Here is a 24,049-nt window from a genome sequence, read left to right as displayed (position 1 = left end):
CAACACTAATTAAGTACAATCATGAAAACATATTCTGCAGCATATATAGCATCCTCAAATCTTTAAGATTCTCTCACTGTCAGGGCTCACAATGAAATTTTCTTCATGAGAGTCATCCTAAGACACACTCCTTGCAAAGGACTTCATATTATCAATGGAATATTTCCCTATAATGGCAATGACCCATCCCAATCTCAAAATATGGTATTGTTTTCATGGTAGTTCCAGCCACCAAGAACAATGCAAGGACTGATGCCCTGAGGTACCTCGCCATTGCTTCACCAAGAACTAGTGAGAACTAGTTGTCAGAACAATGGACAGAAACTAGGGAGAACTTTGAGATTTAATGTTCAATCAGGGCCGGCCCTGGGGCAGATCAAACTGGGCGACCGCCCCAGGCCCCAGATCTAGATCTTGTATTGATGTTTCAATAGGGTGTAAGGATGACTTTCTATAATATTATAACAAAAAAAATAATTAAATAGATTAATGATGAATTTTATATACTGCTTAACGGATATATCTATAGAAAATTATTGCACGTAGATTAATTTTTCAATGATAATTAATATTTAAAGTATGTTAATTTTTAATAGAGAAGGTCTCATTTTTTCATTTAGCCCTAGGTCTAAAAAATATCAGGGCCGGCCCTGTGTTCAGCAGCACTTTCCTGGTCCGGTATGATTCCAACAACTTGAAATTGCGGCCAGGCAGGCGCAACCAATAAAAGTTCCCGGACAGTATTGCAGCATCGGACAATCTGAAAAGCTTAAGGAGAAGAAAGCAAACTAGTTTTGCATTTTTTGACTTCGGTACTTCATTTCAATGATCGGAAGTGTTTTTTTTTGGGTATCACCAAGATTTTCTCCGTAATCTTGTAGTATGGACATGTACCCTCCAGATCCCATACTGAAACTTCTACCGCTACATTTGAAAGCTTATCTGAGGTGGTGTTTACTACCTGGTAAAACAGGACATTCATTAAATTTCTGTGAACTCAAAAGGCATTATGGTATAATAATGATGACATGTTATGGATTATGGTTATTCACTGTTACTTCTATGAAGCAAGTGGCCAGATTGAGCTGGACATGAACTGGTTCAGCAGCACAATGCAACGTAGAAACCTGCAGTTTGGTCAAGAAGATGGCCATAAAACTGACCTTGGAGCCGTGTCCAAGGATTCTGTGTCCTCCAAATTAGAAGGCCTGTGAATTTGGTCCACATTCGAGAAGTCCAACCCTCTATTAGAGCTCTATATTGAACACAATTGACAAGTTGTGCCTGAAACGTAATATATACATCACTTCAGTAATTAGAGGAATGGCTACAAATGCAGCAAAAGAAGTTTCTACAAGGGACAAGATTTGGGCTTCAGTATTCAGCTTACCTTCTCACACAAATCATCCAGGTTCCTTGGGTGCCCATACAGTTCCGTCTGATAATGGGCCTTCCCTGGTTTTGAGTATAAAATGTACTTATGGTACTTCCATATAGGGGTCGGAAATTCTTCAATATATTTATCAGATCGCTTCTTGAACAGTGGGATCTGCCATTCTTCCGGAGGTATCATTGCTCGAATTGTAGCTGCAATTGGCAAAGCCAACCTCCGGGTTGAATCCATAGGTATAAATGTCACCTTTAAAGAAATCTTCTGGATTTTGGATTTCAGAAGGACCCTCCATAAAGTTGCCTTCTCTATCTGCAAAACCATCCTAAAATAATCTTTGAATATAAGCACGAGTAGCATCAAGATACTGACTTGGATCATTTGAAACTTGTAGAATATCCTCCCTTATTGCAGTATTTCCAACGCCGGACATGAAAAGGTGATGGAGCTTCAAATCATTCTTAAGAGCTGCATCAATGTCTGCTGGTGGGACTTGCTCATTGGCACCTATCCAGAGAGCAAGACTGGCATGATTTCTAAGGAGCTTGACAGTGTCCCTTGCACATAGCATGAAAAGGTCATGGTCCAGTGGTCCACTGAAATTTGACATGGGGTCAACTCGTCGATCAACATCTTCTGTTATCCATGACTCTTGCCACACCTGTAAACTCAAGGCAGTTCTATGATAAATTCCACATGACATAAATATCAGTATTCCATGAGCAATCATAATATATGTATTTATTTAACCAAAAAAATGGATGAATTATATCAGAGGTTTGGTAGCAAGTTAGCAAGAATATGCAATGGTTGTTGCGGAAGAGTGAAAAAACACGAAGGGCCTGTTTAGATGTTGGAATGGTTTACCCCTGGATAAAATTTGCCAGTGACATGGAAATGTGGAGAAAGTATATTAATTGCCAAAAATTTTGGGAGATTGGAAGGGCTTCGGAACTAACTGCCACAACTTTTCAGGGACAAGATAAATCACCTATTTTTTGGTAACAAAGATAAATCACCTATTCTTTGTCCAAAATTTTAGAAGTGAAATCATTGGCAACCTCCACCATCTATAGGGACTCTCTTTCAAAAATTATCATTTTGATTCTTCATATTTCTCAGTTTGCAGATGGTATGCAGGGATTCTGCATTCCAGCATCCAAACAGGAAGAAATAAGTAAATAAACCACAGGATTATATATAATTCTGTAAAAGCAAGACAACTGTTAGAGTATAATGGAACGAGGCAACAGTTTTGTTGAAGTGTCTAGAAGATAGGGGCTATTGTTGTAGAGGGAGGGACTTTAGTCCCACATGGGCCCTTAGTCAGGGGTACTTTGCCTCGTATAGGAGGGAAGACCCTCCTTCCCTCAAGAGGCACCTTTTGGGTCCAAGCCCAGGGGCAAAGCCGTAAGGCCTGACAGTCGAGGGCATACTAGCTGGGCCCTCGTATAAGTAGCGGTATGCTTGAGCACCAAAACAGACAATACCTCTTGCTGGAATGGAGCTAGATTCGTCCGTATGAGCCCGAAGTTCCCTGTCCACAACAGTAATCTTCGCAGGTTTTGTGTAATATTTGCAAATATTTAGATAACAATGAAACTATAGTTCAACTTCTTGGTGGTGCCTATTTGTGTTACATGAATTTGATGAGAAAAAGGTACTCTCCATGAAAAGTGAAAAAGGAAGTTTTGTTTGTTAATAATTAGGAATCAACATAACTACATGATAGTAAAATTCATTTTTATGTTTCATTGATGAAATTGAGAAGTCTTTCAATTAAGCAGTGGTAGAAGGGGAATTGAAAAGTGAAGGAAAATCTGTTATAATACTTTTATACAGAGGTTACTGGATCTTTTGCATACTTTTTGTTTAATTACATGAATACCTATGAAAGCAGTGGTGCACAGCTGAGTAGCCAATAATATAGATATAAGACCATTTGGGGATCTTATCTACTTAACTATTACCAGATCAGATATACCATTACTATAAGCATGGTGAGCCAGTCTGTGCGCTCTCCTTTAAATGCACAATGGGAGGTAGTTGTTTGTACACGAAGGCACTTCAAGGAAGTATCAAGAAAATCATCTTTCTATCATATGTATATTGAAACTTGAAAGTTTTCAAAATACCAACTAGACTAGATGCCTTCCAATAGAATGTTAGCCTCAGGATTTTGTACCTTTATTGGACGGAATTTGGTCGGCTGGAAGAGTAATAAGCTGAAAGTTACAGCTAGATTTAGTGCTAAAACTGAATATAGAGAAATAAGCAATTGTTCATATACTCCATGACCTACAGTGCTTGAATAATTGGATGCTAGAACTTGACTTTCTTGCGGAATTCATCATCAATGAGCCAATGAAGATACACCATGACAACAAAAAGTCCAAGGTTCGCCCTACTGATTTGTACCACCCGTGTACCATACTACACTGGTGCCAAACCAAAACTCACTACAAGAGGCATACTTGGGACAGCAAAACTGACCCACTGTACTGGGTATATCAACACTGTCTCAACATGGAAATGATATGGGGTCTAGCACCAAGATTGTGAACCTTGAAAAAAATCCACTTGCAAGTAATCCATCTTTACATCTTCAGTAAATTATTATGTCATTATAATTATCCCATCGGTCTGGACATCATTACTGATGAGATATGTAGTCTAGAATACCATGCATAAATAATATTCAAGCATGTTCAATATGTGTGCTTTATGGTATGTTTTTGCTTTTGAGAAATCGACAATCTCTAGATCATATCCATTTATTCCAAATTAAAAAACAGTAATAAATTTTAGGCAGCTTTCAGAATTGTAGATCAAATGGTGGAAGCATAAAGATTATTAGAGAGACAGTATCCTCTTTTAGTTCCAATCGACCTACTTTATGCCTCCTATTTCATTTCCAAAATATGATTATATCATAACTTTCCCAGAGCAAACTAAAGATTATCAGTTGATAGATGTCAAAGATCAGCCTTTTCGCATTGAAGAAAAAAACCAGTACCAATTTCTTCAGCAATTGTTCAAGCTGGCTAAGATTATGAACCTATAAGAGATGATTCATCATTAAATGTCCTGTCGTTAGTGCTAGGGAAAATGGCACTGACCTCATGATCCACACCCTGTCCTCCTGCAGGAGGAACATTGCCAGGATGATCAGGAGGATGAACAAGGACTGAAAGCAGATTTTCCATCAGGGGAGAAGAATGCTGGTGATATCAAGGGAATGACTTTGAAACATGCACCCCCTCCTTTTTTTTGGTACATAGGAAACATCCCTTTAGGAAGGATCTCTTTGTGACCTTTTAAGTACACCTCTGCTGAATAATTAATTGCTTAGAAGTTGAGATTTACATGCTGATTTCCTGATAGGAAGTCAAAAATACAAATAAAATATAAATATTTGGGAGCATGCGTAGTTACTTGAGGTACAAAGCTCAGAAAATGAAAGATTACACAACTTTGATTGTACATAATTACAACAGAAAAAATATTCCTGATGAAACAGCTAATTCAAAGTTATCATTCCATTTCATGTTCCTTAATATGCTGTGGTGAACAAAGGCATAGAGTGTGGTGCTTGAATCAAATATAGATGTAAATTAACAATCTTTCTCTTTTCCCTTTAAAGTTTACTGAAGATGACAATGTACAATCAGGTTTCTTTGCCGTGTTCCTTACATATCTATGTCCCTTAGATTTAGGTCTCAGTGAACAACTTTGAACATATTCCACATTTTTAAACTACTGATATCTGGTGTACATCTGGCGCAAAACAAAAACAGCAGGCCTGAGAAATTGAGCCTCAACCAGTACCTGAAAAATTCCAACAGCATTCACTACCAATCCTGCAAACAGCATGAAGTATGAACCCAATATGCACTGCCATACCACCCCACACTGCCTAGTAGGGGGCGTACTATACCATTCCGGGTGGGAACTGGTACAAAACTCAAGTTTTGGTTGATATAGGCCCTGTACCACCCTATACTGAGGTGTGTGCTGACATGTACCGAGGTGCATTAGCTCATACCGAGGCACACCAAGATCAAAAGTTAGAAAATGTTTAGAGAATTGTTTTGGTACAGGGTGCATATCAAACCATATCAAACTGGTAAGCAGATTGTGAACCTTGCACAAATCTTATAATATCATTATTTAGCTTCCTACATGTAGATGTTTGGAGCTGTATTTTTGTTTGTCTTTTTAGCATATAATTTAAGCCAGAAAGAAAAACTCAAGTTCCCTGTATGAAGCCTCATCATTTTCCATCTTTATCTAAAGTCTAAACACTTTCCAAGTTTAGCAAAAATTCAGAGGGTTGCTCTTAATTGCATTAGCTTAAATTGCAACCAAATAAGCAAAGTTAGCCATGCCCTTAAGTGACCTTGGTTTTCTGAAGACCTCTCTCTTGCACAAACTTTCCTGGTTAGGAATTTGACATCAATTCTGGGAAGACTGGCCATGAAGTTATATTTGAGTTTCCCAAAGACCACTCTGCCCCATAACCATGGTTTTAGGTACTAGCCCGCACCAAGCCAATACCCACTAAATGGAACCAAGCACCTGGGCATGCCAACCTGTATCTATCCATGCAATGGGTTTATATGGCTTGATATCAAGCCAAAGCCCTTTTTTTAGCACTCTCTCTCTCTCTCTCTCTCTCTCTCTCTCTCTATCTATCTATCTATCTCAAGGTTTAAGTGCCACTAGCATCGGGCATGTCTTGAACATAAGGTGATTTCATTTGCCTCTTCAGAGGTGTAATTTTACATTTGAAAATCTTTTAGAACCTTTTTGTTTCTAAATTCTTTCTTCTATCTGCATCCATCCCAAACATAACCCTCCCACCCCACCCTACTCTCCCTCCCCCTCCTTAAGAATAAAAAATAAAAAAGTGTTTTACATGGTTAATGAGCATGGCATTTTGTAGATGTATCTAGTGCATGGAAGGAAAATTGGAACACACTTGGTCCAGTTCCAATAAAGCCAACTGTATCAAAGAATCAAATTTATAATATTAGTTATCAGATATACTCTCACTTCAATTTAAAAAAAATTAGGAACCACAGGAGAATTTTAAAATGAAACCAAATGTCATGGACCTGTCAACACAAAATACAAAAGGCAATCAGAATAATGTGAATTCAAAAGCTATGTTATCTAAATATGGTAATGATTTACAGAATGCCATACAGCTCATAGAAAAAATGTTACTCGCTACTGCACATACAGAAGTCGTGAAAAATCAAAATGTGTCATACTCTCTCCTACAATCAGCAAGATCTAAGATTGCTTTAGCCCATAGAAAGGGTCTGGAACCAGCTTGTTTTCAGTTAAGGTTCCCAAAACACTGAAACATACAAAATTTGTTGGAAAGAAGATGAATCGACATTTGTATAAAATGACTATAAAGAAGAAAACAAGTAACTATTAGAGGTATATGTAACAGTTGATATGCATATAATTGCCTAAAAAGTAAATAAGCAATTACGAACATGTAGAGAAGCATTAGTCAAGTTTGGGGGGATTATAGTTGTTCTCACAGAATGAGACTTTGAGACACACTACAACACGGATATATAATATGTATATTATCTTGCATTTCACACATTCACTAGATGAAGTTGGGTAAGGGCTTTCTTTAGCTGGACAAGGTGCGCAAACTGACATTCTTCTTGTCAGATGCCACACTCATCAAGCTTGACCTTGACTAACTTACCATGATTCCAGCAGCCATAATTGCAGGAACACGAGTGGTGAAAGACTAAGGCGCTCATGCTATGCTGCACCAACCAATTCACACCTCTTCGGGAGAGGGTTTTCCCTCAAATAGAGCTCTCATACACTCTGCTGAATAAAGACACCGGTCAAGAAAAGAAGAACTCTGCAGTTAGCAAGCCAGAGGGGATGGACCATGGCGGGAATTTCAGGTGCAGACATCTAAGCCTGTTCAGAGACTGAATGCTAAGTTAATCCGCAATCAATTGAGAAAGCAACTCACAACTTCACTCTGCATCATATATTTGAACCTCACAAAATCAACAAATAAAACAAAGGCACTCTGGTGCACAAGGCTCCTGCCACTACTAGGTTTGGGGAGTGTCGGATTTACACAGCCTTACCCCACCATGCAAAGAGGTTGTTTCCACGTTTAACAATGGAGCAACCTTACCATTGTGCCAAGGCCCATCCTCTTTTCTAAAATCAACAAATTGTATTCAGAATTTTTTTTCTAGTTGATCCAAGAAAGACTTCTAGTCTCTGGTTAAGGTACTCGAAATTACTCTAGATGCATGGGAACCTGAGTTGCCTAAAGATCCAAGTCAAACCAATAGAACAAATACTGGAAACACTTGGGACTCTTCAAAGTGCAAATAGATTTTTTGATTGCTTTCTTATGGACAAATTTCTAACAGATATGGTAATTTTACAGCAGCAATGAACAAGTGGGCACGAATCTTTCTAAATTAGATATACAATATAATGATTCATAGTAAATAAGTGTTGTCTTTTGTCTGAAACAAAATTTCAGATGTTTAAAGGATAGTCTTCAATTCCTTACAAAAGCTGTTTTGGTAGAAGTGACGGCATGGAAAAATGAGAAGAAGAAAGGGACACAAGAAGTCAGGTTACTAATGAATGTTATCGTAGAAGATGCAACAGTAAAAATTGAGGCCAACAAAATACTACAAAATGATGCAATGTGTATCAAAATTTTATGCAGCACCAGACCCACCAGCTGCATAGATGAATTAAAAAAGAGAAAAAAGGTTACCTTTGATAGGCCCGAGCTGTTATTAAAAACCTCTTGTGACATCTAATAGGCTCCAACTCAAAGGGTGATTCCATATACCTTTCTGAGATCCAAAACATATGTTATTGGGGCTGTTCATTGCCAATAATCAAATCATAGCTGGATGTGAGAAGGCCTAGATCATTGATTTCTATCAGTAGATATCCAAGAAACATCCATATCCTTTGGATCATCATTGTTAAGTTGAACAATATCTTAGACAAACTCATAAGGAATATGAATTTTGAAATTGGTAATATTTATTGAAAGGGAAAAAAAACTGTGAATCTTAAGGCTAGATCCAAATTTACCCATGCAATCCTCTATACAAAAAGCACGCCACTGATCTGATTGACTGATACGATCATTTTTTAACATTACTATGCCACATTAGAATCTATTGTACAACAAATTATCAATGGCTACCAATTCTTGGCATCTTCCAGCCAATGTCAATCCAAAAAATAAAGGAAAAGGCAAAGCATGTCACTTGGATTATGGTGAATATTGGAGAGATTAAAGAAAAAGCATGTCAGTTATTTGTACAAATTGTCGAATAAGGACTAGCATAATTACAGAGTTTTCCTCATTCAGACGTAACTTAGAAAAGAATGCAGAAGTGTAAGCAACGGATGTAAAATGAAACGAGAGCTGGAGAATCATGATTATCTATAGCTTATTCAACGCTGTCTTGAAAAAACCAACATTTTGTGAAACATGCGTGAATATTCGTGAAACATGCATGAACCACCAGCATTTTGGACCAATTCCGCATTGGATCTTTCACAACCAAAGACTAACTCACCGAGAACATTAAAGCGTACAATAATAGGAACCCTCCCCTCTTGCCCAAAAGAAGGAAAACTGGGGCAAAATATTTTATATTATGTCTTGCGATGTGAGAAGGTGGTGGAGAGATAACTCATGTGCCGGAAACCACGGCCTCCATCCGTGGGGCCGACGGGCAAACGGCGGGTGGGTGGTGGTCAGCTGGACGCCGGTGGCCGCCACTTACCATCGATCTCGCCGCCAGCCATACCCAGCCCAGCGCTTTCCTCCCCATTTCCACAATCTCTTCCACCCCCCTCTCTGTGAGAGTGTGGATCTAACGTCTTCACGGTCGGTGGATGACGTCTAAATCTTGCAACATCATTATAATGCGTTTCAAAAACGGTAGGAAAAGAACAAGAAAAAGAAAATACTTCATCCGGGCATCACATAGGATCACGTTAACGATGTCGATACTAATGATAAAAATTTGGATTAATTACCGATTTTTCATCCGACATTAGGTCCGATCTTATTAAGCTTATTTAAAACATAGTACTAAATCCATTTAGGATCAGATCTGTCAGATATCTCGTTGCTCCGTTAACTGTTTTCACGGTAGAAAAAATTTTAGGATTATTTTTTCTGCATTTAAATGTCCTATTTTTTCTCAAGTTCCACGGTCCGTCGATTATTTTGCTAAATCAAGTACTTTTCCACCGTCACTGTTATCTTCCTCAAGCAATTACGGTCGGAGAGACTTGTTATTACGAAAAATGGCCTATGATTAGAATATTATGAACGGCAGAAAATTTTGAAAGAAGATTCCATGATTGCTCCACATATGATGTAAATTTATTTATTTATTTTTTTTATTTTTATATAATATAAATTTCTCAAATTCAGAAGATATTTTTTCAATTTTTTTTGTAGATTGATGACCACCATCACTATTTTGAGTGGGTTGACCCTCCGACATACAGATGTGGGACTAAAATTACTTTCAAGATTTTAGATAAATTCTAAAGGTTTTAACAAGTAGCGGATGTTATGAAACAGAAGGAAGAAATTCCTCGTATGAAAGAGATTCTTGCTTTGAAAAGGAAAAAAATAGCTCGGAAAAGAGAGAAGTTCCACCAGTATGTATTGATTGGATCTTGAATATTTGTTATTATTGGTAGTGCTTTATTGCTTAGAGGAATTGGGGGAACTTAGAATCAGGAACGTTTGTCTTAGTATATTTCTATTAGACTAGTCTTCTAGGTTTACTGGTTTTGAAAAATGTATTCAATTGTATCCAAAAACTTTTTGTTGGTTAATCATATTCTATTTTTATTTAAACATTAATATTTAATATAGTGTTGAATCTTTTTCCCAACATTCTGATTAATCATGTTTGGTTTTGATTTAAATGTTGCTGTTTAAGTGATGTTGAATCTCTTTCCAAGTATTCAAGGGTCGGTCATCCCAAAAGGCATTATTGAAGCAATTGCAATGGTCGTTAAAAGATAGTTCATCATTAGAGATATGATGAGCATTAATAGAAATGTCCGAGTTTGTGTAGTGATGTGGTGTTGCTGCAGAAAAGTCTCCATATATTCCTAATGAATAGCTAAAAAGCATTATAAATTCTCTAGCACAACTAGAGATTTATTTGCATTGTTGGATGAGGAGAATAAGGATAATATGGAAGATTTTATGGTTGAAGGCAGGCTAGAAAATTTTAAAGTTTTTTTTGCCAACTCAAGATGTTCATTTATACCACTACGGGGAACTCCATAGTGGTGGAGTGGTCCATATCTATTCTATAAGAGAAGGGGTTGACCTTCCTAATGCATCTGAAGTTGCATAAATGTTGATGTGGCTTGCACCATTAAGGTCTAATTGGGATCTGATTAAGTTAAGTTATAATACCTACTTGGTTACCTTCATATCTCGAATCTAATGTAGATTGTCCGATATGGCCCCATTCGTTATGAATTTTTCACTTTTTTAGTTTGACCTTGGTCCTATAGAAATGGAGCCAGTCCTCATCATTTGCAGATTCATGCACTACTGCATCTATATGATGTGCCACCTTTTACTTGGGACACTGAATCTGTTAGAAAAATTGTTTTTAATTTTGTACAACTTAATCAAATCAGTCATAGAACAGTAGATGACAGAGATCTTACAATATTCAAAGTTGCAGTCTTTTATGAAAATCTAGACAACATTCCTCACTCTATAAATTTAACCCTCGAAGATGCGATATATATAATTTCGGTTTCTATTTATAATGTCGAAGATGGCCATCCACTATATTTTGCTATTTGTCTAAAGATGGATTTCGAGCTAGATTGGATTCTCTATACCCCGATACAAGTTGGACTTGCCGCCTCAAACTCATCTTCTACCTCAGATTTATATTCGTCGAATGATACTCCACAAAATCCGTAATGGCATTGTAATCAGCAATAATAATCATAGTGAAATAATGTAATGTCATTATTAGACCAATTTGCTGTGAATGGCATTCAGTAATGATCCTATGTGATGATAATTTGTTATTTAGATATTGCAATAACAATTCAAATGGTATGTATTACAGCTTGATGTGTTACATATAGTTTGATCTATTGGCACAATGCATTTTTATATATTTAATACACTACCAGTTGGAAAAATAATACATTCCATTTTGATACAATATATTTTAATTTGGCACAATACATCTCCATTTGGCATAATATATTTCATTTCAGACAAATCAATTTTTGATACAATGCATTTCATTCCAAACAAGTCAATTCCTGATACAATGCATTTCATTCTAATTTGGTGCACATTAAGTGAAGCATTTCCTAATTACCAACTTTCATATCACTATATAACCAACTACATATCAACTGATAATCAATTACATATCAACTGATAACCATGTTTCATCAATTCCAAATAAGGCATAATTCATAACACATTAACTATATCATTTTCTGATAATCAACTTTCATATTAATTGATAACACTGCATAACCAAGTTTCATCTATTCCAAACAAGGCACGACTGATACTGATAATCAAATGATACATTACTGTCTTAAATAAGTTTACCACATATTCATGAAAGGAATGAAACAATAATAATTGATACATATCCATAACCAGCACTTCATCTTTTACATCAAGTTTCAATATTACGTTGTCAATATTTCGACAATAACAACTGATATAACTCCTTCCCCAGTCAACATAACAAACTAATTCACAGTGTTTTTTAACATGAAATATTACTTTTAATATTACATTCAACATATCATAGTGTTTTTTTCTCTTCCCCACCAACTAGCACAAACTTTGATGGTCTGCCTATTATACTTGCGGAACTACCTCTTTCTAAACTAGCTCTTACTGAACTACCTCTTCTTGAACTAGTTGTTGTCGAACTATCTTTCACTGAACTATTCTCTGAAGCTTCAGTGGCCAAACATCTTCCCTTTCCTGAAGCCCCACTGCCACTGCCTAAAGCTCATCCTGAAGCTCTACTACCATTTTCTGAAGCTCTTCCTGAAGCTCCTCTGTCACTTCCTGTGTCAGATCTAATTTGAGCAAAAGCCCTTCCTGAAGAGCTTCTTCCTAATGAACTCCTTCCTGAAGAGCCTTTTGTAGAGCCTCCATGACCTCCTTTTTCTATTGTAGAAAGACGTCCAGAATAATCTCTTCCTTATGAAACATTAGATCTAAACCATGCTGCTGTTCCATATGATGTTGGAGGTTGTAATATTAATTATTGTCTTGCTTAGGTCATTGTCCTTGATCAAGTTAATATTGTGTATAATAAATGAAATCACTACTAAAGAGATAACTTCGATTATATCCTAGAAGATGGTCTTGTCCCTTTGTTGGGTGGGAGGTGCTTGTTTCTTGAGAGATCCTTTCTCGTGTCTGCAAAATGATAATATAATATTAGTGATATTGTACATATAACAGAATAAAATAAGTAAACTTGTACTTAATATAATATAAGTGGGTCTAGAGAAATACTTTGTGCACCGCGGGCGGTGCAGCCTCGGCGCACCGTCTAGGGTGATTGGCTCACATGCGGAGCTGGAAGAAAAAAAATTTTCAGACGCTGTGCCCTAGCCCTGTGTGTGAGCCAATAACCGCGGGCAGTGCGTGCGGTATGCACCGCCCGCAGTGCACAAAGCATTTCTTAGTGGGTTTATCTAGCTATTGTAAGATGTCTTACATTCTTTTTTTTTACAACTGAATCATTTTTTGCTAAGCAGTTTTTTCAGTCACAGTTGCTTCATATCTTCTTGAGTTGTCCCCTTTTTTATGGCACTTTCCACATCTTATCCTTATTTTTCATTCTAGATTCAATCTACTTATCTTGGTCTAGCATTGGATGAATTATCTCTTGAGATATGGCAAGATAAACATCCTTAATATAACATAAATGGATAAAGTGCTCTAGCCACTGTAAATTCTTAATAATGGCTACCATACCATACTTACATAGGATTCTAGTGAGGTCTCAAATTCGATAGGGGTAAGATATTATAACCAAATCAACTACAAATCTGTCGTATCCATTATCCACCTCATAATTCAATCCACCTATAGGTGTGGTATAGAAGTTCTTAAATTTCAGTTTTAAAACCTTTAATTTATCCTGTATGTTTAGACAAATGGATCCACCATACCTCTTCACACTCAAGTCTTTTGATGTTAAATCTCTTCATCAGGCAAATCCTAATCCATTCAAGTATTGATAGAATAGGCATATTCTTGGCCTCCATGATCATGGCATTGAATGATTCATTTAGATTATTGAGGAGGCAATCAGTTTTGGCCCTATTACTAAAGAAAGCCTTGGACCATTATGGAGGGAGGATCTTCTTAAGCTACTCCCAAGCTTTCTCATCAATTCTTTGGATATACTCTATTTTTTTTTCAAACTCTTATGGGGTGGTTGCACAAACTATTCTCTACATCATATCTTTCAACTTCTTCCTCTTGAAAAATGCCCTAAAATTGGTGTACATGTGTCTCATACAGTATTTATACTCCATCCCAGAAAATAGCTCCTCAATTTCAAGGACCAAATCCTGGAATGTAAATATTTTTATATATAAGTAAATCAAAAAGATATAATAGAATATATCAAAGAGATGCTGCAAGGAATGCATATCTTCTGCCTCTTTGAAATAAATACTAGATCAATATCATCTAGCCTACCTATATCCTCTACAAAGATACAAAGAAACCAACTCTATGAGCCCTTATTTTCTTGCTCTACAACAGCCATTACCACTGGAAAGATATTGTCATTATTAGCTTTACTTATAGCTGAGAGCAGCTATTTTCTAAATCTTACCTTCAGAAAGCATCCATCTAGACCTATAATAGGTCTGCATCCAGCTAGAAAGCCCACCTTCTGGGCATAATACCTGATGTACATCCTCTTAAAAATAGACTGCTGACCCTCATAAAAAGTTTTGCAATACAAAATAATATGACTGCTAACATTTGTCATCCTAATCATTTATGTATAATCCTTCAACTTTCCATACTATAGCCTTTAATCTCTTTCCATGATCTCCTTGGCTTTCCTTTTGATTTTATAAACCTGGCTCCTACTGATATCCATAGCAATGTTCTTTCTAATATGAGCCTATACAACTGAAACATCTCATTTTGGTTTTATCTTAAACTCATCCAAGTATTTCTTAGTCAGGTAATAAGACTTTATTTGGGAGTTGGAAAAAGTTCTTAAGTTGGATGGAATATCTTGATCTAAAAAGTGAGTTCATCCTTAATCTTAGAAGCATATATTCACCATCCATATTCATTTCTGCATACAGCTCATATTTTATGATCGTTATTTAACTTAAACTTCATGTCAACTAATCTCCTTACTGCATACTCCCTCAATGCAGCTCTAAAGACCATGACATTTATAAACTTCATCCCTAATTATAAGTCTAGGTTTGCCATATCTGCTTTTTTATTGAATTTTGGATCATGCTCACTCTTATCTTTGAAAGATCCATGCATACTTCTCAACTTCTTATTATATAGATGATCCTCAGCAAAATCATCTAAGAAGATGCGATCCCCTTCTGTCGATGGCCCTACAGCATCAAAATGATGAGAAGGAGGTACAGATGAATAATCTTCATGGACAAGATCAAAAATCCTAGTAGTGAAGATGTCATTATCATTAGGATCTTCAAAACCCTCATTCAGCTAAGTAGACTTATCTTCATCTTTATTTGTTGCTCTAGGATGTGCTTTATCATCATCAGCTCAACCATCATTGCCATCACCTCTCTCATCATTAGGCCTAACTTCCTATTCTTGTCTATCATTTTTATTATCAGCCCTATCATCAGCCTCCTCATTATTAGTTAAATCTACAAACTTCATAATATTCTGTCTACCTACAACCTCATCCTAGCTCTCTTAGATCCCAAACTCATCATCTTGGATAGCTATGTGGACCCCTGTAACATTCAATGGTAGCATACCAGTCTCCACATATATCATAATAGAAAAGGCTGCCCACTCTGAATATAACTCTAATATGTACATTATATCATTATTAGTCTCTAACAACCTTAATTCATGTTCAAGATTACCATTGGATACCAAGAAGTATATGTTATTGATAGATGGGCATCCCAGATCAACACATATGCTTTAGATTTCAATGTAACTCATCAAGTCAGGATCAACATTATCATAGAGATCCACCTTATCTCCAAAATATTTTGCATTGGCTTCCTTTGATAGGACTCCTCCATGATAGATCTCAAAAGAAAATATCTAACATCTATCATATCTGCATGCGAAATAAAATAACTGTCAATACTTATTTAGCAACAAGTAAGTCTATAAAGAAGTAATTCAAACACTATAAACTAATCCTATTACACAGCTTTAGAGCAACAACATGACCATTTTATAATCCTATTAAGTAATCCAAATATTGTGGACCATTTCAACAACGATATTTAGATTTACTGGGTCCATTGCATAATCCTTTAAACAAATCCAAACACTGCTAAATGGGACCGAACCAATGCATTAAATAATTATTGAGACCATTATTGAGTGATTCAAAATAAAGAAATATAATGGGACAACTGCTCAATCTTCAAAGTATTTCGAACGTCTAAAGGAGGGGCCGGCTATTAGAAGAAAAGAAATTAAGAATACTATCATAAGTGAGCTTCCACCACACAAGCATTAAATACCTAAATTTATCCAATCTAAATACTAAATAGGAATGAAAAATACATAAAAAAAATCAATGTATATTTTTTTCGATTTTTGGCTGGTGTTTTCTTTTCGATTAGCTGAAAGGAGGCTTCAATTTGGCAGAAAAATACTCAGTTTGGCAAAATAGTCAAGGAATCGTGGAATTTGGGGAAGAACAGGGCATTCAATGGAGAAAAAAATAATCTTAAAATATTTTTTACTATAAAGATGGATAATGGAGCAACGAGATGCCTAACGAATATAATCCTAAATAGGTTAAGTGCTACTTTTTAAAATACAAGGGACTTAATAAAATCAGACCTAACGTCAGATGAAAAATTATAATTAATCCTAAAAATTTCTATATGAAAGTATGGTAGGAAAAGAAAAAAAATAAAAACTGTACCTAGCACATTACACTTAATAATGGGAGCTTTTATACACAGATGAAAATTTCTACTTAGCCATCATTAAATTTATTGTTTAATATAAAATAAAATATGAATATTAAATTTTTTTATTTATTATAATTTGTTAAGATGTTATATTGTATTTTGCAAATGGTTGAGAAAGAAAAAATTAAAACCTATGCATCACGTGATGTTAACTCTACTAATATCAATAATGAAAGTTTTTGCTTGGCTATTATTAAATTTATTAATTAATATATAATAAAATTTAACTATTAAAGTATTCCCTTTATTATAGTTTATTATATTACTGTATTGTATTTTATTAATAGATAAAAAAATAAAAAAACATACCCCATACGCAACCTAAGATATATAATAATTTATATTAAAGATGCCCTGCTTCCGTAGTTCTCTCTATTCGCCATACGAGATATGCTGGCAAAGCATATACTAAACCTCATGGCAAAAATAAATAGAATTTTTTGTAAATAGCCCCCACATTCATATAATGTGCAAATAAGCCCCCTAGTTAATTCAGATGCCAATGGAAGGCATCTTGTTAGAATATTCAGATAAATATCCATTACTTTCCTACCGTTGTAAATTTATGACTATTCTGTTCTTTTGCAAATCGACCCCTACAGCTTGGACAACTTAAATAGATTAAATACTGTCATTTGGTTATCCTCTTCTCTAGATTTAAACCCATATTTCTGAGGAAAGGGAGCCCGAGGAGGTCATCGGATATTCGATAATATCACTGGAAGAAATCATCGAACATTGGATTGATCATATGCAGACATGAGTACAACAGTCAGTGTATTTGTGTTTGAGATAATTTGAATATCCCAATCACCACTTATCTTTATTTTCTAAGAGATTTGGCATAGAGTTCATCCTGGGCTGGTACTTCCGACATGAGATGTCTATGCAGAAAAGAGACATGTGTAATTAGCCTATCTTAGACCACTAAGAATTTCAATAGAAGATTCTATTCTTGCCCTGAAAGAGTGGTATGAAGATAAACTGTTATGCCTTTACATATTAGCTTAGATAGCAATTGATATATTAACAATTTTGTTTGTTTATTTTAAGATAATAAATATGATTATTTTGCTTGGTGCGATGAGATCAATTGCCAATTGGTGGACTTAAAATATCAAATCAGTAGAATCAAGTGAAAAATGAATAAACTTGAAAAGTAGATAAGTGGTTAAATCAATGTGTTATTATAGTGTTAGTAATTTTCGTTGTTAAAATGCTTAAGTAGTAAAGATTCTCAGCAATATAGTCTTGTGTCAGCACTGTAGTCTTAGTTTTAATGTAGAGAATGCTTGTTATATTTTAATGTCATGTTCATATAATCAGCCAGTTTGAATTGAGCAACCAGAGTTTAAATTGAAAAGCTTGTATCTAAGTTCTTTAATTTCATGTAATTTGACTGTTTAAATAAATGAGATGTACATTCATTCAGCAATGTTCAATGTCACCTTCATTTCATTAGATAGAGTTTGAATTGAGAAGCTGCTTACATCTATATTTCTTCCAGTTTACGTAATTTGACTGTTTGAAGAAATAGAGAGCATATTCATTTAGGGAATGTAAAGAAGTAGGTAGTTTATACAAGTCAATATAACCTGAAGATACAATCGAATCTTCATCCCAAGAATTTACATTCAACTTTAACACTGTAAAATCAATTCAATCTATGAAGCCTAAAAGAGAAGATATATTTCAATCTAACTGAAAGCTGTATGGTAGTATTTTAGAATTAACAAAAGCATAACTGTCGAACTGGAAGCTGTATGGTGATACTTTAGAATTAACAGAAGTATAACTATTAGTACCATTTATAACAAGACACACCATATAGCAATACTTTCAATTCTTTTGTATTTAGAATTAACCTATCCAGAGTTATAACAGGGTACACAGTGACAGTTTACACAAACCAACATACTTTAGAAATTAACATAGTTTGATTATAAAGCCACAATTCTATCCAAAATTATATAGTTTCAATATACTGAAAAAGTTCACATATTGTTCCAAATATAGTCCACAAAAAACTGTTACAAAGTCATTCATATTCTCTTTGCATCAGGAAAATAAATGGGTGTGGCCCAGCATGCTTCTCAGTTCTTGACCATCTTCCAATTTCATCAGATCTTAGCAGCAGCCCATTTATCTCTTGCAAATCATCAATAAATAAAAGCAAATTTAGCTAAAAATTAATTTAAGAAAAAAACTCTCCATGGTTCATATATTGTAAACTTACTTATTGGGTGCTCCTTACGAAAACTTGAAAATCTTTTTCTAACCAGGATGACCTGTCGGATGCTGCCCCTCTACCTCTGCCTCCAACAACTCTTCCTCCAGTTACTCTGCCTCCTCTTCCTTTGTCTCTAGTATTTCTGCCTAGATCAAATCTTCCCCCGGTAGCTAGTCCTCCTTTAACCTGATTGCTTTCAGCATTTTTGCTTTTCCTTTATAATTTTTCCTACCTCTATCTCTCATTAACCCTCCTCGAGGTATATTTGTGTCCATGACAGAAGGCTCTCCAATGGGTCTATGCTTTGTTGTGGGTCTATTAACTGATCCTATGTAAGTATAAGTGATAGAATTTATAATAACAAGAAAAAGTAGGATTACTTTATGGACTACTAGCATTAAACATACAACTAAAATTTATAACAAGGAATAAAAGTTGAAATTTATAACAAGCTAATAGCACATGAAGTAAACAATTAACTGCCAGCAGTAAATATATAACTAAAATTAATAGGATTATCTGATTGACTATTATCACTGCTGGGATTGATGGCCTTTACATGATTTCTCCTATTATGCCCTATGGAACCACGTCTGCTGCAGGCTATCCAAGAAGCCACTTCTTGATTTTGTTTTTCTTCATTTGGATCTCTGATTTTCTTTTCCTTAGGGCTTCCTCTAGGACGACGTGTATGTGATGGACCAACTTGCACATCAACCATCTCCTATTAATTTTTATCTGGCATAGGTGCAATTCTTTGAGAGTATGCTTGTCTATATTGTTCACTTAAGAAGTATTCATCAACATATAGATCTATTTTTCTTCTTAATATTAAAATAGTAGCTACTGCATGCTGACAAGGCAATTTAGATACTTGCTACATTCTGTATAAATAATTTCTACCTTCTAAATTGATTGTATATCTACCATCTGAAGTTTGTACCTCTACTTCATCCCCCTCTGATATGTAGACTTGTCTAATTATTCCAGCCTGCTTGCAAATCCATTGGACATATTTTGATGCCCTTGGGGTTAGCCTGCCTTGCCACTTACCTGCTTGTCTCCTCTTATCCATCTGAACCATCAATTTCTACTGGATATTATCAATAAGATCCACATATAATCTATTTCTGTCTTCCTTAATAAAGTTGTTGAAAGATTTCGATAAATTATTCATGATATAGTGGCATTTTGCTCCAAATTCAAATATTTTTCTGCTCAAGGTTTGGTCAGATATAGATCATTTTATAAGACTAAGCAATTTGGAAGTATATATAAAAAATGAAAACTATCTAATGATGTTAGTAACTAGAAAACTAAGTATGTAAATAGGCTAATATATAAGCTACAATAATTGATTATTGTTTATCTCAGATAGAATAAACAGTTGCTAGTATATAAACAGCTGCTTGCATACTAAATGCTAGTATATAAACTACTTGGAGATACTAATATTTCAGTAAATAATCATCCAGGATAAAATGAGCAAAACTAAACTGAGTGTAGGTTTTATAAATATGAAAACTGAGTGTGCTAGTATATAAATAAGACATAATAACCATGTGAAAATTGAGTGTGTGAAAACTCAGTGTGCTAGTACTAACTAAACATGACTAAAGAATAAATGATTATTGTAGTTCCGAGTGTGTAAAAATGATTAAGTGAAAACTAACTACAATACTGAGTGTGTGAGAACTGGTTGCTTAATTCACAGTGTGAAAATTGTTTACTATATATAGTAGTAATAACCAAGTAACAAATAAGTATGTGAAAACTAGATGATACGGTAACTAAAAACTAACTAGTATATAATTTACTCTTTACATAAACTAAAATTTGGTAAACTGATTCATTAACTAGATGAACATACCTCACTATTTTGATCCTTGACCCATGCGTATGCTCCTAAAGACACAACCTTTAACTCCATCTTCTTCTACCATGCATCATCCAAATATGACCTGGCTGCTTGCCATAAGATATTCTTAAGTCCAATGGCAAGAAATTTTTTTTTGAATTTTTTATACATGTGTCTCACACAAAATCTATGCTCAATTTTTGGTAACACAACCTTAATTACATTATCTAATTTTTTCATTTTGTCTGACATCAGAGTCAAATTATATATTGATTCAAGGGCTACAAGCAGCAATTCTAAAAATTATTTTCATGAATATCCACTTTCACTCTTAATAATTGTAAATGTAATGGCAAAAATATCAAAATTATCATCCAAAGCAGTGGCAGCTATCATTATACCCATGTACTTGCTTTTCAAATGACAACCATCCAAGCCTAACAAAGGTATGCATCCGTCTTTAAATCCATCAATGCATGGCTTCAAGCATATAAAAACCTATCAAATGCATTATCTGGACCTGTAGTATATCTCACCAAGCTTTATGGATTTCTCACTTGTCATTCTCTATGTAAAGAGGGATCTTCAAAAAAGATTCGTCTATATTATTATAAATTTCAGTCAAAGCAGTCTCTTTTGCTCTCCATACTTTGTGATACCCTAATTCAATAGAATACATACTTTTCAATCTCTGCTTGATTGCCTTGATGCTGACTCAGGCTCAGCCCTCACCTATTCTTAGATCCTGATAGTAACCCATTTACATGTGGCCATATTATTAGATACTAAATTGACTGCCTTATATTGATGCTCTTTAGTAACAATTTTCACTTGAAAAATAATGTTATCTTAGAGTTTAAAAGCATGTAATCGTCAGGTACACTCACCATTCTTACAGCTAACTGTCACTCTTCTTTTCTCATTGTATATATAAGTGCAATTAAAGTAATTTGCCACTACATACCCTTTCAGAGCATCTCTAAATATGTCAATATCTTTGAAAGTAGAGCTCAATGACAAGTTAGACCCACTCTCCTCTAATGGATAGGTCTCTTTTAAGGAAGCATCATCATCCTCTTCCTTTGTTGAAGATCCTTCCAACGAAATATAAGTATCTTCTGAAAATACCTCATATTCATCTTCAGATTTATTAGATTCTACTCCTAAAAAAATCTATCCATCTTATCTTGGACAACAACATCAATCAAAGGTTGATTTTTCCTTTTTTTTTTGCCTTGGTAGCTACATTCTCATCCTTAATGTGGGTGCAAACTGTCTTGATGGTTACTCATCAGAATTTGGCTCACTTTATTGTAGGTTGTGAGTCATATTCTCAACTTTAGCTTCGACATGCTTACTAGGCTCTATTGTTGCTGCTATCAAACTTGGTTCATTTTGTCTCAGATTGTGAACCATATTCTCAGTCTATGTATTAGGAATTGGAATTGTATGCTCTAGTACTGTAGGTTTTGGTACTACTGTATTCTACTCTGAAACTAAAATATGAGGCTCTTCTACTAAAATACAAGATTCTGTTGTTACTAGATGAGGTTGTGAAAAAGGATTATGAATGACTGCAACATCTTCTGGATTATTTACAGGTACAATTTGGTTGATAGAAACTGCAATGGGTTCAAAAGCCACATATAAGTCAATCCACTGCAATCCCTTACAATTCTTAGACATATCTGATAGATCTTTATTTAAATTCATTGCTGTATACCAATTAACTATAGGATTCCTATAAGACAAGAACATACATTCAGTGGGAGCCCATTCTGCCATAGTTATTATCTCATCCACCAAGTCCTTGTAATATGAGTAGTCACCATTATATTATTAGATGTATGTCCTAGAAGTCAATTGTTGGCTGACACATTTTGTAATTCTAGGACTTAGTTTTGTACTTGTCATATTTTTATATTAATGAAGGCTTTCTTTTTTCAATTATATTTATGTGTCCATGATTTATCTTAGAAATTAATAAAAATAATTTTTATATATTCTCAAGGTGTTGAGAATTTGAGACATACATTAATTAGTGGTTAGTTTCTAAATACTTTCGATCAAAAGATCGTCACAGAGGATAGTGATCAATCCATTTAAGATCGGTGCACTGTTCACCTCTCTTATAGGCAGATGAGTCTCGGATCTGCAGTATAGGGATACTAGAATGAGAGTATGGGTAGTTGTTAGAGAATAACTTACACTGAGCATGACCAACATGAGAACTACTTGGATATCTACTTGCTCGTTAGTGGTTATCTCGATACTGTAGTGGTGTGAGTAGTCCTTTGACCTGTGGTGCATTGGCTATTCGCAATGAGGCTACTGAGTTTAACTGCACATTCTCTTGGTCCTTAGTCATTCGGATACTTATTGTGTATGTTGGCTACAGTAGGTTCAGGTTCGCTGTTAGGAGTAGGATGCACCTAAAAGGAATCTATTGACTTTGATAGAAAAGAAGAAGTTTTATACGATTTGCGAGATCGAGTTCAAAAAGTCTTTGGCCAAAGTAAGTGTGAATACTAAAAAAAAAAATTTACGAGATTCATAAGTGAACTCGAGTCAAGCCAATCTAGCATATGACTGATGATGGGGTCTAACGAGTTCTCCATGACTTTCATTAAGTCAGGACTCATGATAGAAGGAATGAATCATACGATAACTGCATCTAGGGGTTCACACTTTCATTCTATTGGATTATCACTACATATTGCTACGAGTCACTGATAGATTATGTGACTCATCGGATATCGTCTTGATGATCGATGACCCTCAAAGGATAGAGCTGAAATTATTCCAATCTATCAAAAGGAGTTTCGATGATATTATGATGAAGATCACAATATATCTCACTATCAGATAGAATGGAACCTATGAAATCACACATTAAGAGATTTAATCTTAAATTAATCAATTGGACATATGAAGTTCTAATTGGATCAGGATTTGGTGAAATCTTATTGGGTTTATGAGAACCATGCTAGCATATGATTAAATCTAATTTTTCTCTGGACTTCGATTTCTTATTAGATAAGGATTGGATTAAGTCCATTGCCTTGAACATAATTTAAATCCATTTTGGTTTGGATTTAGTGGGGCACCTATTTATGAGCCCAAAAGGATTAGATTAAATCAATGAGTTGGTTAACTAATCTCTTATTTTCTCCCTTATTATTTCCTAATGTGATGTGAAAATTATTAGAAAGAAGAGATGGCGCCTGCCCTTGGATAGGGTGTGAGATAGAGAGGGGCCCACTTTTTCTCTTGCTTAGGCATGGAAGGAGAGAGA

At 35.1% G+C, this 24,049-nt stretch overlaps 1 pseudogene; it reads right to left on the bottom strand.

The window, feature by feature from the left end:
* Window positions 1-599: 599 nt before the first annotated feature.
* Window positions 600-9,404, bottom strand: LOC105060150 (mannosylglycoprotein endo-beta-mannosidase-like; annotated as a pseudogene).
* Window positions 9,405-24,049: the final 14,645 nt, after the last annotated feature.

Source organism: Elaeis guineensis, chromosome 7 (assembly GCF_000442705.2).
Source record: "Elaeis guineensis isolate ETL-2024a chromosome 7, EG11, whole genome shotgun sequence".
Taxonomy (NCBI): Eukaryota; Viridiplantae; Streptophyta; class Magnoliopsida; order Arecales; family Arecaceae; genus Elaeis; species Elaeis guineensis.
This window is presented reverse-complemented; position numbering and strand designations above follow the sequence as displayed.